The sequence below is a fragment of the Atta cephalotes genome (genome assembly GCF_000143395.1).
Source record: "Atta cephalotes unplaced genomic scaffold scaffold00043, whole genome shotgun sequence".
Lineage (NCBI taxonomy): Eukaryota > Metazoa > Arthropoda > Insecta > Hymenoptera > Formicidae > Atta > Atta cephalotes.
The window spans coordinates 2,172,742-2,183,702 of NW_012130107.1; the positions used below are offsets into that span (position 1 = coordinate 2,172,742).

The window sequence follows — 10,961 nt, forward strand, 5'->3', positions numbered from 1 at the left end:
ATATTGTAATATCGTTATGGAATTTATTATTTTTTTTAACATAATTTTTATTTTAATTCTTTATGAGAGAGAAACTCTGCTAAATATTACGTAAAATATTGATAATATTAAAAGGTCTTTGTCTAAATCAATTATCCTTTTTTTATCTTTTTTTTCACAATCAAATATCAAAATCCATAATTAATTGACGACATTCTTTCAACGTGTTCACGTTCGGAGAAACGCTATTAGCACTATATTTGCATATCCTTTTTTACTTTTCTTTAAAAAGGTTAATTTGACATGAGATGAAAATCAAACGGAATAACGGGAACTCAAAAGGAGCTTAGGAATACAAAACGCGCGGTCGCAGGATCCGAATAAAACGGACCGGAGAGAGCGACGGGGCCCAGCAAGAAGGGCCCGAGGCAGCAGGGCTCGAAAGGTCCCGCGCGTTCGTGCGCAGGGAGACGAGAGGAATGAACGTAGTCTGTTCCCGGTTCCCAGGCAATTCTATGAATACGAAATACGAGGTCGGTCGGTCGGTCGAATCGCCGCGGTGCACGTTGCCCGCTTCGCTCAATCATCGCAGACACGCCCGCCATATTGGCTTTGCATAAGGCCGCCCGCGAGCTTCGTATCTCTTTTCCTCGCGATGATGCCGGGTCGGTATTAAAGTAGACGTGTACAGCGCACACACGCTCGTGCCCGCGCGTGCGACACGCAAAGCCTGTCTCTCCTTCGCCAGAAATCACAGACTGCGCTGCTACCACTCTCGTAATTATTTTACCGTTAAACGACAGTGGGACAATGCTAGTGCTGTCATTAATTTATTAAAATATTCAATTTTGCTTGCGTCGAATGATTGATATTACTGAAGACTTGAATAGAGAAGAAATGCTATTGATTGGTTTATTCTTGCACAATTCGATTATTGTTGAGAATTTAATCTTGCTTTCTTTCATCACTGCTTTATAATTGCGTTAAGGTATCACTCTTCTAACCACTCGTTACAAATTTTCAGATTAATGACGAAAGTCAGAAGTGAGAAAATACTCTCGCAATGAAAATATCTCTCGTAATGAAAATAATTTCGCAAAAAAAATTTATATTATAAAATAGAATATTTTTTAATAAACAATATTTGCATTTGATAGAATAAAAGAATAAACCTTGAGATAAATATTTATCTCAATTCGACAGTCGAATATAAATCATTTCGTTTTCTGATTAAGCATAATTCAATTTCAAATATATGGTTATTTATTGATTAACTGAAACACAAGCTATCTGTGTATTTTACAAATCTATTCTATCGAGTATAAATGTCTTATTAAAAATTTACATTTTATTTTATCATAATTTGCAAAAATTTGTTTAATGTTTTTTTCGCTTCTGATGTCACAATCCAAGATAACTGCAATAATATCAGTAGATAGAAATTTCAAATGATTTGTAAAAAAAGTTGATATATAATTTAGAAATAATACAAATGAAATTGTGTATATTCTTATATTATTGTTTTATAGATTTCCAATTAGAGCACATATTTCTCTTTGCAGAAAGCTATTTCTTTATAGCAACATTCCTTTAACATTGTGCAGTTGGCACATGTCTATTATTCTAATAAAACACCGTGAAACAAGCAGCCTTGATTTTCACTTATGTATTAGTCATACATAGGGCGTACACTAATAGTGACAAATTTTTCGCTTGTCGCTTTACGATCCAATTAGTAGCCCACCCTATTGTCAATGTCCATATATCGGCCCTAAATTATGCCTTACGTTCACTTAACGATCGTCACACTGGCCAGTGTCATTTCGCATTGTCCGACATTGTCATACACACGTGATATGTGATCGTTCAAAAGCACAAGGAAATTCGATAGTTCCTGTATGACAAGCCTCTCTTCGTGTCTATCAAAAATCTTGCCCTTTCTTCTTTCCATATAGAGATCACTTTCGATGTAGAGCACAGTACCGAGAGGAGGGACGGTGGCGAATCGCGAGTAGCGAGACAGGCACATAACGAAGCGAGCTGTAAATAATGCGGACGGACAATGTTGTGAATTACGGTGGTATTAAACCCATAAATGGTTTAATGTTTGCTGCGACAAGACGCGTTAGCTGCATAATGCAATCGTCCATGTTCTGTCGTCGACAGACGGACCAACCGCGCTGTCACGCCGGATGCTTTTCTTTTTAATTAGTGCTTTCTCCGGCGGCGATCTCGTATTGACGGAGATGCCGTTCTGCCGGAATAAAGTCGCTTTATTGCCTATAACGTTACGAAATGGGATTTTAATGCAGGCATTTTTGCGATATCTTCGCTGCTATGACGCCGGTTTATCGTCACAGAAATATCTCGGGGTATATAAGATATTACCGTAATTGATGCGCGTGGCAGCAAACAAATTAGCTGTGGATCTGATTAATTAATTATTTATTCTTAAGGCAATTAAATATTAATTTTACTCTGCAAATAATTATGTAATTACATAATAATCATTTTATACTTTTATCGAGATAACATTAATTTAATAACAAATAGCGTGAAATTTCTGTAGAAATAAGACGATTTAGAAAGTAATTACTTGATATTAATTCGAATATTCTCGAATTGTGCCTGTAAATCTTTGTGCGTGTCTTTTGTCACGTATCCTTCGAGAAGGGGATATCTTCAGCCTTCGTCCTACGATAACACATACTGTCATACCGGTACCTTTATTGCCTCGCAGGAGTTACGTATCGAGCGTGGTCCGCGTGTCGGAGAGTCAAGCGGATAAGTCCGTGGAGTGGAGAGAATAATGGAAGGACTTTCTACTATCAAATAGATTTATGGATATCCAGCCGGGTACCTACTACCGAGGTTTATATGGCCGCGAGCACGCCGTCACGCTTTATCCGCCGTTAAGCGCAGACGTCTCGCGGATATCTCGCGCGCTGCGAGAGAGGCGAATATGTTTATCGCCCTGCGCGAGATCATGAGACGGATTGACGCGGGAGGAACGCGTGAAAGCGGGCCTTCGTATTGTTTGGTTACAGCTTTACGGAAACTCTCTATATCCACCGCGTGTTTTACGGCACGCCCGGCGAGCGTACATATGCGAGGCCAGAGCAACTGCAGGATTAAATTATAGCAGGTGATTATAATGCCATATAACGAGATAATAGCTCACGGTGTGCAGATTAAAACTGCGTAAGAATAGCGTTTATTACTTGACTGCGCATAGCTTCGACTGTTATTTATGATCCGTTATGAAACACATTGTAAATCGTATTTGAAAAATTAATTTATTCACTTTATCACAACTATTCAAAAAGATTGCCGTATAATAAAACCGAAGACGGATTATTCGGAAGGTACAATAGAGCTGCGAATATTGACTCTGGAAAGATCATCGAGATAGTCCATCTCGACTATCTAGCGGGATTAATTTGACAATGATCAATACGTTTCGTGTACTGTCGCATCCTCGATCTCGTTTGGAGACTACAATCAGTGGTCAATTATTCACATGAATGACTCGGCAGAAGGGCACTCAACGTTTGAACGAGATCGAAGAACAACGATACCTATCATCTAATTCTAACTCACGATTCATGGTAGAACAACGTTACGGTAACCGTTATAGGACGATTCATTCTCCACGAAAGCACTGCCGACGAACTCTTTGACCCTTTGGTCAATAAGCTAGTCGTTGATCGTTGGCTTGATCAAACTTTTGGAATATCTATCTATTATATATCTATCTATTATATATTTTGATATACAATTAAAAAATATTTTTATACATTTTTTAAAATACCTATAGTAATATCTACTTAATAGCAGATCTATATTTTTACTTTAATATGTTTAATAACATAATGTTTTATATGTAACAATAAATTTTTCCAACTTTGTGACACGAAAAGAAATATTTCTTCGGCTATAATCTTTGTCTAGTTTACGTGCATAGTAATCATATGAGATGCTAAGCAATCTAACATAAGTCGCGTTCCAGCAATTATCCGTTAGCCAGCTAAACCGGCTAAGGTTCTCAGCATCACGGAGGACCGATCTGGAGCCTTACGTTATCGCGCCATATCTCGATACTTCCGTTCGCCGGAGGGCGTAATCCTGCCCTCGATCACCGCACACGATTCGCTCGTCTACGATTACACGATAAAAGTATGTAAACCTGTTCGTGAATTACTTTAAGTACATCGTCTCTAAGAACATCTTTGGGAAGCTCTTTAGCAAGATTGAGTCTCGCAATTTTGTCGCCATAAATAAATTTAAATTTTGTATATAAAGAGATAGAAATATGTATCGAAAAGATTAAATTTGTTTCTTTTTTCATGAAAAATTATAAACTCTACTTATGATTTAATATTTAAATGTGAAAAAGTATTACAGATATGAAGAAAATCTGGAAGTCAAGAATTATATAAAATTATTTGATATCTCAATAGTTTGTAAAAAAATTGTTTAATTAATTTTCAATTACAACTGTATGCATTTTTTATTTCTAGAAAATTACACAGCATAATTCTACTTTTATAATCTTTTTTACTGACAATGGCAAGTATTTTTTTTACGTGTCATTACGATAAATGAATCTTAAACATATTTAATTTGATATGTATTAAAAGCATATTGTTTGATAGCTGAAATGTTTGTAATTCAATATCGCATCCATTTAACGTATTACTATTTAAATTACAAGCTTAAACACATGACATAATGAAGTAATAGAGAGACACGTTTTGATCAGAGCGTTACATCGATACATCACGCGAGAATAAAGTGCACAAAAGAAGGCAACGTCAATGCATAAGTGTTCTGCCAATGTTTGCCCATTTTCCAACTGTTTATTCTCAAATTGACCTTCCGTGCATGTACAAACGCCTGCATGGCGTAACGGGCGCGCGTGGCCGGCGCGTGTCACCTGTCTGTCACGGTCTTGTGAGTGCACGCCATCACCACTTTCGTGAACACCCTGCAGGGTGGAGACATGGCCGACTGACCCCCAAGACCTGCTGCTGGAGGTATCCTCTTTATTATTTCGCATATCCATAAATTTGCAAGAACATCAGAATTCGGACAGACATCTTTGCATCAAATTTTATAAATCATAATAAAGAATTGTATCAGTCGCAAAAAAATGCAGAATAAAATCTTAAACTTTAATATTACTACAATTTTCTATGAGCAGTTTATAATTTCGTACTTAATCGAAATATTTTAATTCCTCTTAAATTAATGAGTCATAAAGTCTGTGAAAAGATAAAAAAATTGAATATTTAAATTAATATACAACACGATATTGTTATATAAGATAAATGATGATTTTATTTAGGAAGTTGTGACATCAAAATAATCCTTTTTGAGACTTGCAAAGAACTATTTTAAATTGACGAAAGGATAAAGCGAAGGGTTGTCCGGCGTCATATGCCGAGGATTCACGCACGGTTAATATAGGTGCTGCGCCCGTCTTGGGGGCTGCAGGTGCAGGAGCTCCTTTAGCGGATTCATGCTTGCGTGATTCCAGGAGCTTGCAGGTCCTCCGTGGAGGGCCCCTCCGTCAGCAACGAGTCCTCCTGCGGCACGCATTTTTGACCGCTGGTGTTCCATAAACATATGTGAAGGAATCATGCTCGACTGCGCCGCCTTACTACCCCGCAGGTACCCACCTCTTGGTAATGGCTGCAGGTGGTGGTGCACCTTAAACCACCACCTCGAAGCAGGTTTTCAGGAAATATCCTGTGAATGTATCCATGCGTATATTAATGCACATCTTGACTACAATTTAATGCACATTATGACTTCATTATAACCGCGCAGTTTTCTGATTGTCTTATTTATTTTCTGAATTTCTTATTCTGATTTCTTACATTTCTCTCATTTCTAATTACTTTCGGGATATTATATAGCGTTTATATAATAACAATCATAATTTTTATCACACTCATCAGTAATATCGCTTTATATAATATTAAATACATGTTGCTTTCTGTATGAAGAATTAGCACATTGCGTGAACATTGTAGAAAATGCGGATGGTTATAAATAGTTGTCGGTGAACTGTAGGAGGCTGCATAAACGCAAGACGTTTTTCATACAGCCAGATCCTGGCGATATCATGACGGTATTGTCGGCCGGCATTTTTGCCGGAGGGTGAAAATCGCAAATGTAAATCGTCACCGGGTTGCATGTTGATACCCACGCGTTCGGATGTTAAATGTAGAAGGATTATGGCGGTTGCGCGCGTCACGGTACCGATATTTCGAATGTATCGACGGCCGACATCAGTCGGGGTGGGGTTTACGGAGGTGTTCTGAAGATGCTGAGCATAACGGAACGGCGTGGATTTGCGCATCAAGAATTGATCTTGTATTCTTTTCTCGTCTTTTTTACAGTTTATTTTTTGCTACTTGCTCCGAGCGGAAATGCGGTTAATATCAGTCTTATTCAACGGCGAAAGATAAATGTGTAAGTAATACACTACCCGTATCGCCGTTATAAAAAAGAAAACGTAATGAGACACGTTGAACTGCCGTTGTTGGCAGGTAGCAGGAAGGTCCTCAAACAGAGGAGCCCTCGTGGGATAAGCATACAAAAGTCATCGCTCGAAGTCAAACAATAAAATTAATTCGTGTACAGTGCGCATTATCACATCCGCTCGTTATTATCATACAGTCGACGCGATCTGCAGATGGATGTTATTTTTTAGATTCCCCTTTTTATGGAGCGAGTTAAATTGCATTACGTATTCATGACTTAATCGTTACGTACATCAATACATATGTGATATTATTGCAGTTTTAATGTCTTTATAGAATACTTACTTAATCAATTTTTTGAATGATTACTTAAAAATTAAGAAATTTCTACTTTCAATAAAAAAGGAGAGAAAAGAATCTATTTTTCTTGTATTTTTTTAAGTGAAGCAAAGTACTGTATAATTAACATTATTTATAAACAAACATTATTTATATTAGTATATACGATTAGTATATATGATATTATTATTGAAGTTTTTACATCTCGGGAAAATTATCTGAATTAATATGATTTATTACTTAATTGATTTTGTAAACTAATAACGATTATTTAAAAATTAAGAAATTTCTAATTTTGACAAAAAAAAAGAGAAAACTGAGAATTTAGTTCTTAATTTTTTTTCAAAGTGAATGGAAGCAAAGTACTGTTGCGTCGTAAAGATATCGCGTGACATCAAAACGCTAAAGAATCCAGCACAATTCGTCGTCTCGGCGAGATTGAGTCGCCGTGACGTCGCTTTCATCTTAAATTCCCAAGCGGCGACGCGAAATGGTTGCCTCACGAACGAAGCTCGACAAAGAGTCGTCATGAAACGTTTTGAAAAGTGGAGCAACAGCTCCCTTTTCTCGCGGGCGAGGTCAAGAGGTCTCGCGCGCTCCCTTTGTTCCCTTTTTCGTGGCGGTGCCCGCTGGGGCCTCGTTGAAATCAGGTGTCGCGCGGGTGTGTGTTGCCGGTACCTTTCACCATGGCAACTATTGTTTCGGAACAACGTACGTTTCGTGGCTTCGTCGTGGAAACGAAACCGCGGACACGCGTTTCCGTGTGCGTGCGCGCGTGTTTGCACGACTGCGTGCGATGACTGCGAGAGCGAGTGCATCGGCACGCGCACAACGGCGCAGGTGTACGCAGGTCGCACGTCGTTGCGCTATGCAAGACATCTACCCGCACGATTTCTAAGATAACGGTTGACATTCGTAATTATTGACTCTCCTTAGCAGATATATATGCATTGTTTATGCGTGCGCGCATCGTATAACGCTCTAACAGGTAACACCTTGGCTGCACATCGCATTTCTACATCTGTCAGATTTCGTTAGAATTTATGATAAACGCTCTTGGAATACGACAGCACGAGTACGCAACATCGCTAAGGAAGCTACCAATCGGCACGATCAGCGCATTAGCGCTAACCGTGTAATTCGAAAATAATTTATCCGCTTCCTTATTATCCGCACTCTACGCGGCTATTATTATTTCGTAGTACGTACAGCCATTCTCCTAGCTACATTATTATTATAGCTCGATTATACTATGTGCTGCTGAGATTCGCGTGCTTATCAATCTTCATGATAAAGATGGTATTAAATTATTGTTACTATCTCGAACGTTGCTCTATTATTACATGTCTTTAGAGTGCACTGTCAGAGTTAACAAACGCGATATTGAATCAGATTAATAATTGACAATATTATTGTTATGCATGTAAATATTTTTTTATGCATTCATCAGTTAATATATTCTTGCAAATTATATCTTATAATATACTTTAAAAAAGATTTTTTTCTACCTCACTCAAACAATTTTGATGAATAAGTGAAGCCAAGATGACTTTATTTTGTATGCCCCCGATTACTTTTCACTGGACACGATCGTGAATTGGGATTGGTAGCGCAATTATCATTTCATCACGATCGTCCCGTTAACGTCAATTGTCGAGGCTCCCCGGTTCGAGGTAAAACGAATATAGACGCGAATGATGGTCGCGTGGCTGGCACGCGCCTCTAACGATGACAACTTCCGTTCCTCCTGCCGGAAGTCGTGCCGAGTGTCGATGGTGCAACTGCACAGCCTGCATTCTAGATGCACCCGCCTCTATATACGTTAAGCAAGTGGCTGTCAACATACAAGTTAAATCGACATCCTTGTACGTAAATACGCTGTTATGCATTTATGCCCGTTTATTTTTGTACCCGTTCATTTACTTTTTATAACTGCTCCTAAAGTCGTTTTGTATATTTAAGTATTTTAGAATAATTTTTGTAATAATTTTAATGGAGTGATAAACTATGTATTAATAAAAAAATTAATTGAAAAATTTTATTTTCTTAAATTAATTTTTTTATTAAGTACGTAATTATTATTCCATTGAAATTATTATACAAAAATTATTCTAACAATAAATTACTTATTCTAAAGTGGTTGAAGATGAAAATTTTCAATCAATTGTTTTATTAAATATAGTATATAAATATAGTATATAAAAAAGTTATGAAAACTTTTTAAGTAAAAATATTTTTGTAGATTAAAGAAAATTAAAGATTAATTTTTTATTGGCTTAAGCATCGATTTAACTTCCGGTTAATTTCTCAGTTTCGTACAGTGATCGCATTGTACTTTCTGGTGCAGCCACGATTGTCGCAACTGCTGGTTGCAGTGAAATCGCGAGTGCATTAAGATCAAGATAGAGCTTATTTACGTATTCCAAGATGGCGGCAGGTGGGCCGTCATAAAAGTTAACTTGTAAGATGATATAGTATCCGACCGATGCTCCAGCACGGGCGCAATGCGGGAGCTATGCCGTAATAAACGCCGTTTTATTGTGTGACCCATGGTGTCGCTGCCCTTTCGTAAATAAAGAGACGCTGCGAGAATTTCGACGTTTTTACGCCCTTATGCTAGACCATAAATCTCGATAAAATATGGAACTTAAAAATTATTCTGTCGTGATCCTTATATCGAACTTATGTATCAAATCATTCAATAATAATTGTGTTTTCTTATGTTTATTGTTTAAGATTCAATTTAATTGTTGTTAATTAATTAAAAATTAAAATTAAAATTTTATTTTAAACGCTAATTTTTTTATTACAAAAGAAATCCATGTTCACTTCTGTACTTCTTGTTGTATAACATATAAAGCGACTCGTATTTTTAACGGGACCCAACCATGTAAGCAGCACGCAAATTCGACTTCCACGAGTTACGACACGGATGACAACTCGTTTTCGAGAGTGCGAGTGCCGCATGAGTGCTGAGAAAAAGGGGTCACTGACCTGTGTGACACATCCCCCGTCCATTTGCTCATTTCAAGGACAAAAGTCGACCTCCTTCGCGACCGTTTTCCTGGTTTCTCCCTGGCCTGTCTACAATTTAAAGACGCTCGTACGTACGCGACTCTCTTTCTTGCGCCAAAAAGGAAAGACGAAAGGTCTCATCCCACTCCACGCTCCCCGAAAAAGTGCTGCGCGAGGAGCTGCATATATCGCGACCAGCTAATCTAAAAATACTAAAGTCGACCTTTCCCGCGGCAAGAGTGATGGCCCTGGACGACTGCTAAATCAACGGCGAGATTGAGATGCAAATGCAGTCTCATGCGTTCTGCGCGAAGGGGAAAGGGTGTGTCATGGGAGAGAGAGGAAATGGGATAGCAGGGGCGCGGGTAGAAAGAAGATGTAAAATCGGGGACGACGCTGCAAGAGATGAGAAGAACTGCGGGGAGCGAGAGAGAGGTATATGAGAGAGAAAGAAAAAAAGATTTATAAGGAAAGAGGAAAAAATAACAACGTCGCGCGCGATAACTGTGCAATTCATGCAATTAACATTTATAATGTCTCCATCCGGCAACGTTGACAGAGAAGGCAAACAGTCGCATGCATAAAACGCGGAATTTAATGCTGATAATTCAATCCACAATTGTGTACCACCCTCTTGTCCTCTTTTGTCCTTCCCCCCTTTTTTTTTACCGCGCTGGTGAAATAGCGTTATTGAATTTCGCACGTTCCGATCTCGCAATAACTCATGCGCGATGCGCTCAAGACCAGACCGCGGAACCTGGAGCTGATATCTCGCGGGTCCGATCTACCGCGACGAATTCGTGTGCGTACTTGTATGCACTTGTATATTTGCGTGTATTTGTGTACTTGCGTGCACTTGTGTCCACTTACACCATACGGAAAATGGAAATAAATTGTGCTGTATCTCACTGCATTCTCATCGGTGTCATCAGTGTCATGGTTTGTTCTGCACCGAGCAGAAAGATACTGCGTTTGGAATGAACTGGTTCTGGTTTTTTGAAATGATCGAATGTATTGTCGCGAGTAAGATTTCTTTTACAAAGAAAAGCGTAATTAAATTATTAAACGCATAAATAATCTATATATATATATATATATATATATATATATATATATATATATATATATATATATATA

The 10,961-nt window shown here is 38.2% G+C and overlaps 1 protein-coding gene across 1 annotated transcript in view; it reads right to left on the reverse strand.

The window, feature by feature from the left end:
- Window positions 1–10,961, reverse strand: part of LOC105622348 — a 26,596-nt gene that overhangs the window by 14,200 nt on the left and 1,435 nt on the right. The window lies entirely within an intron of this gene.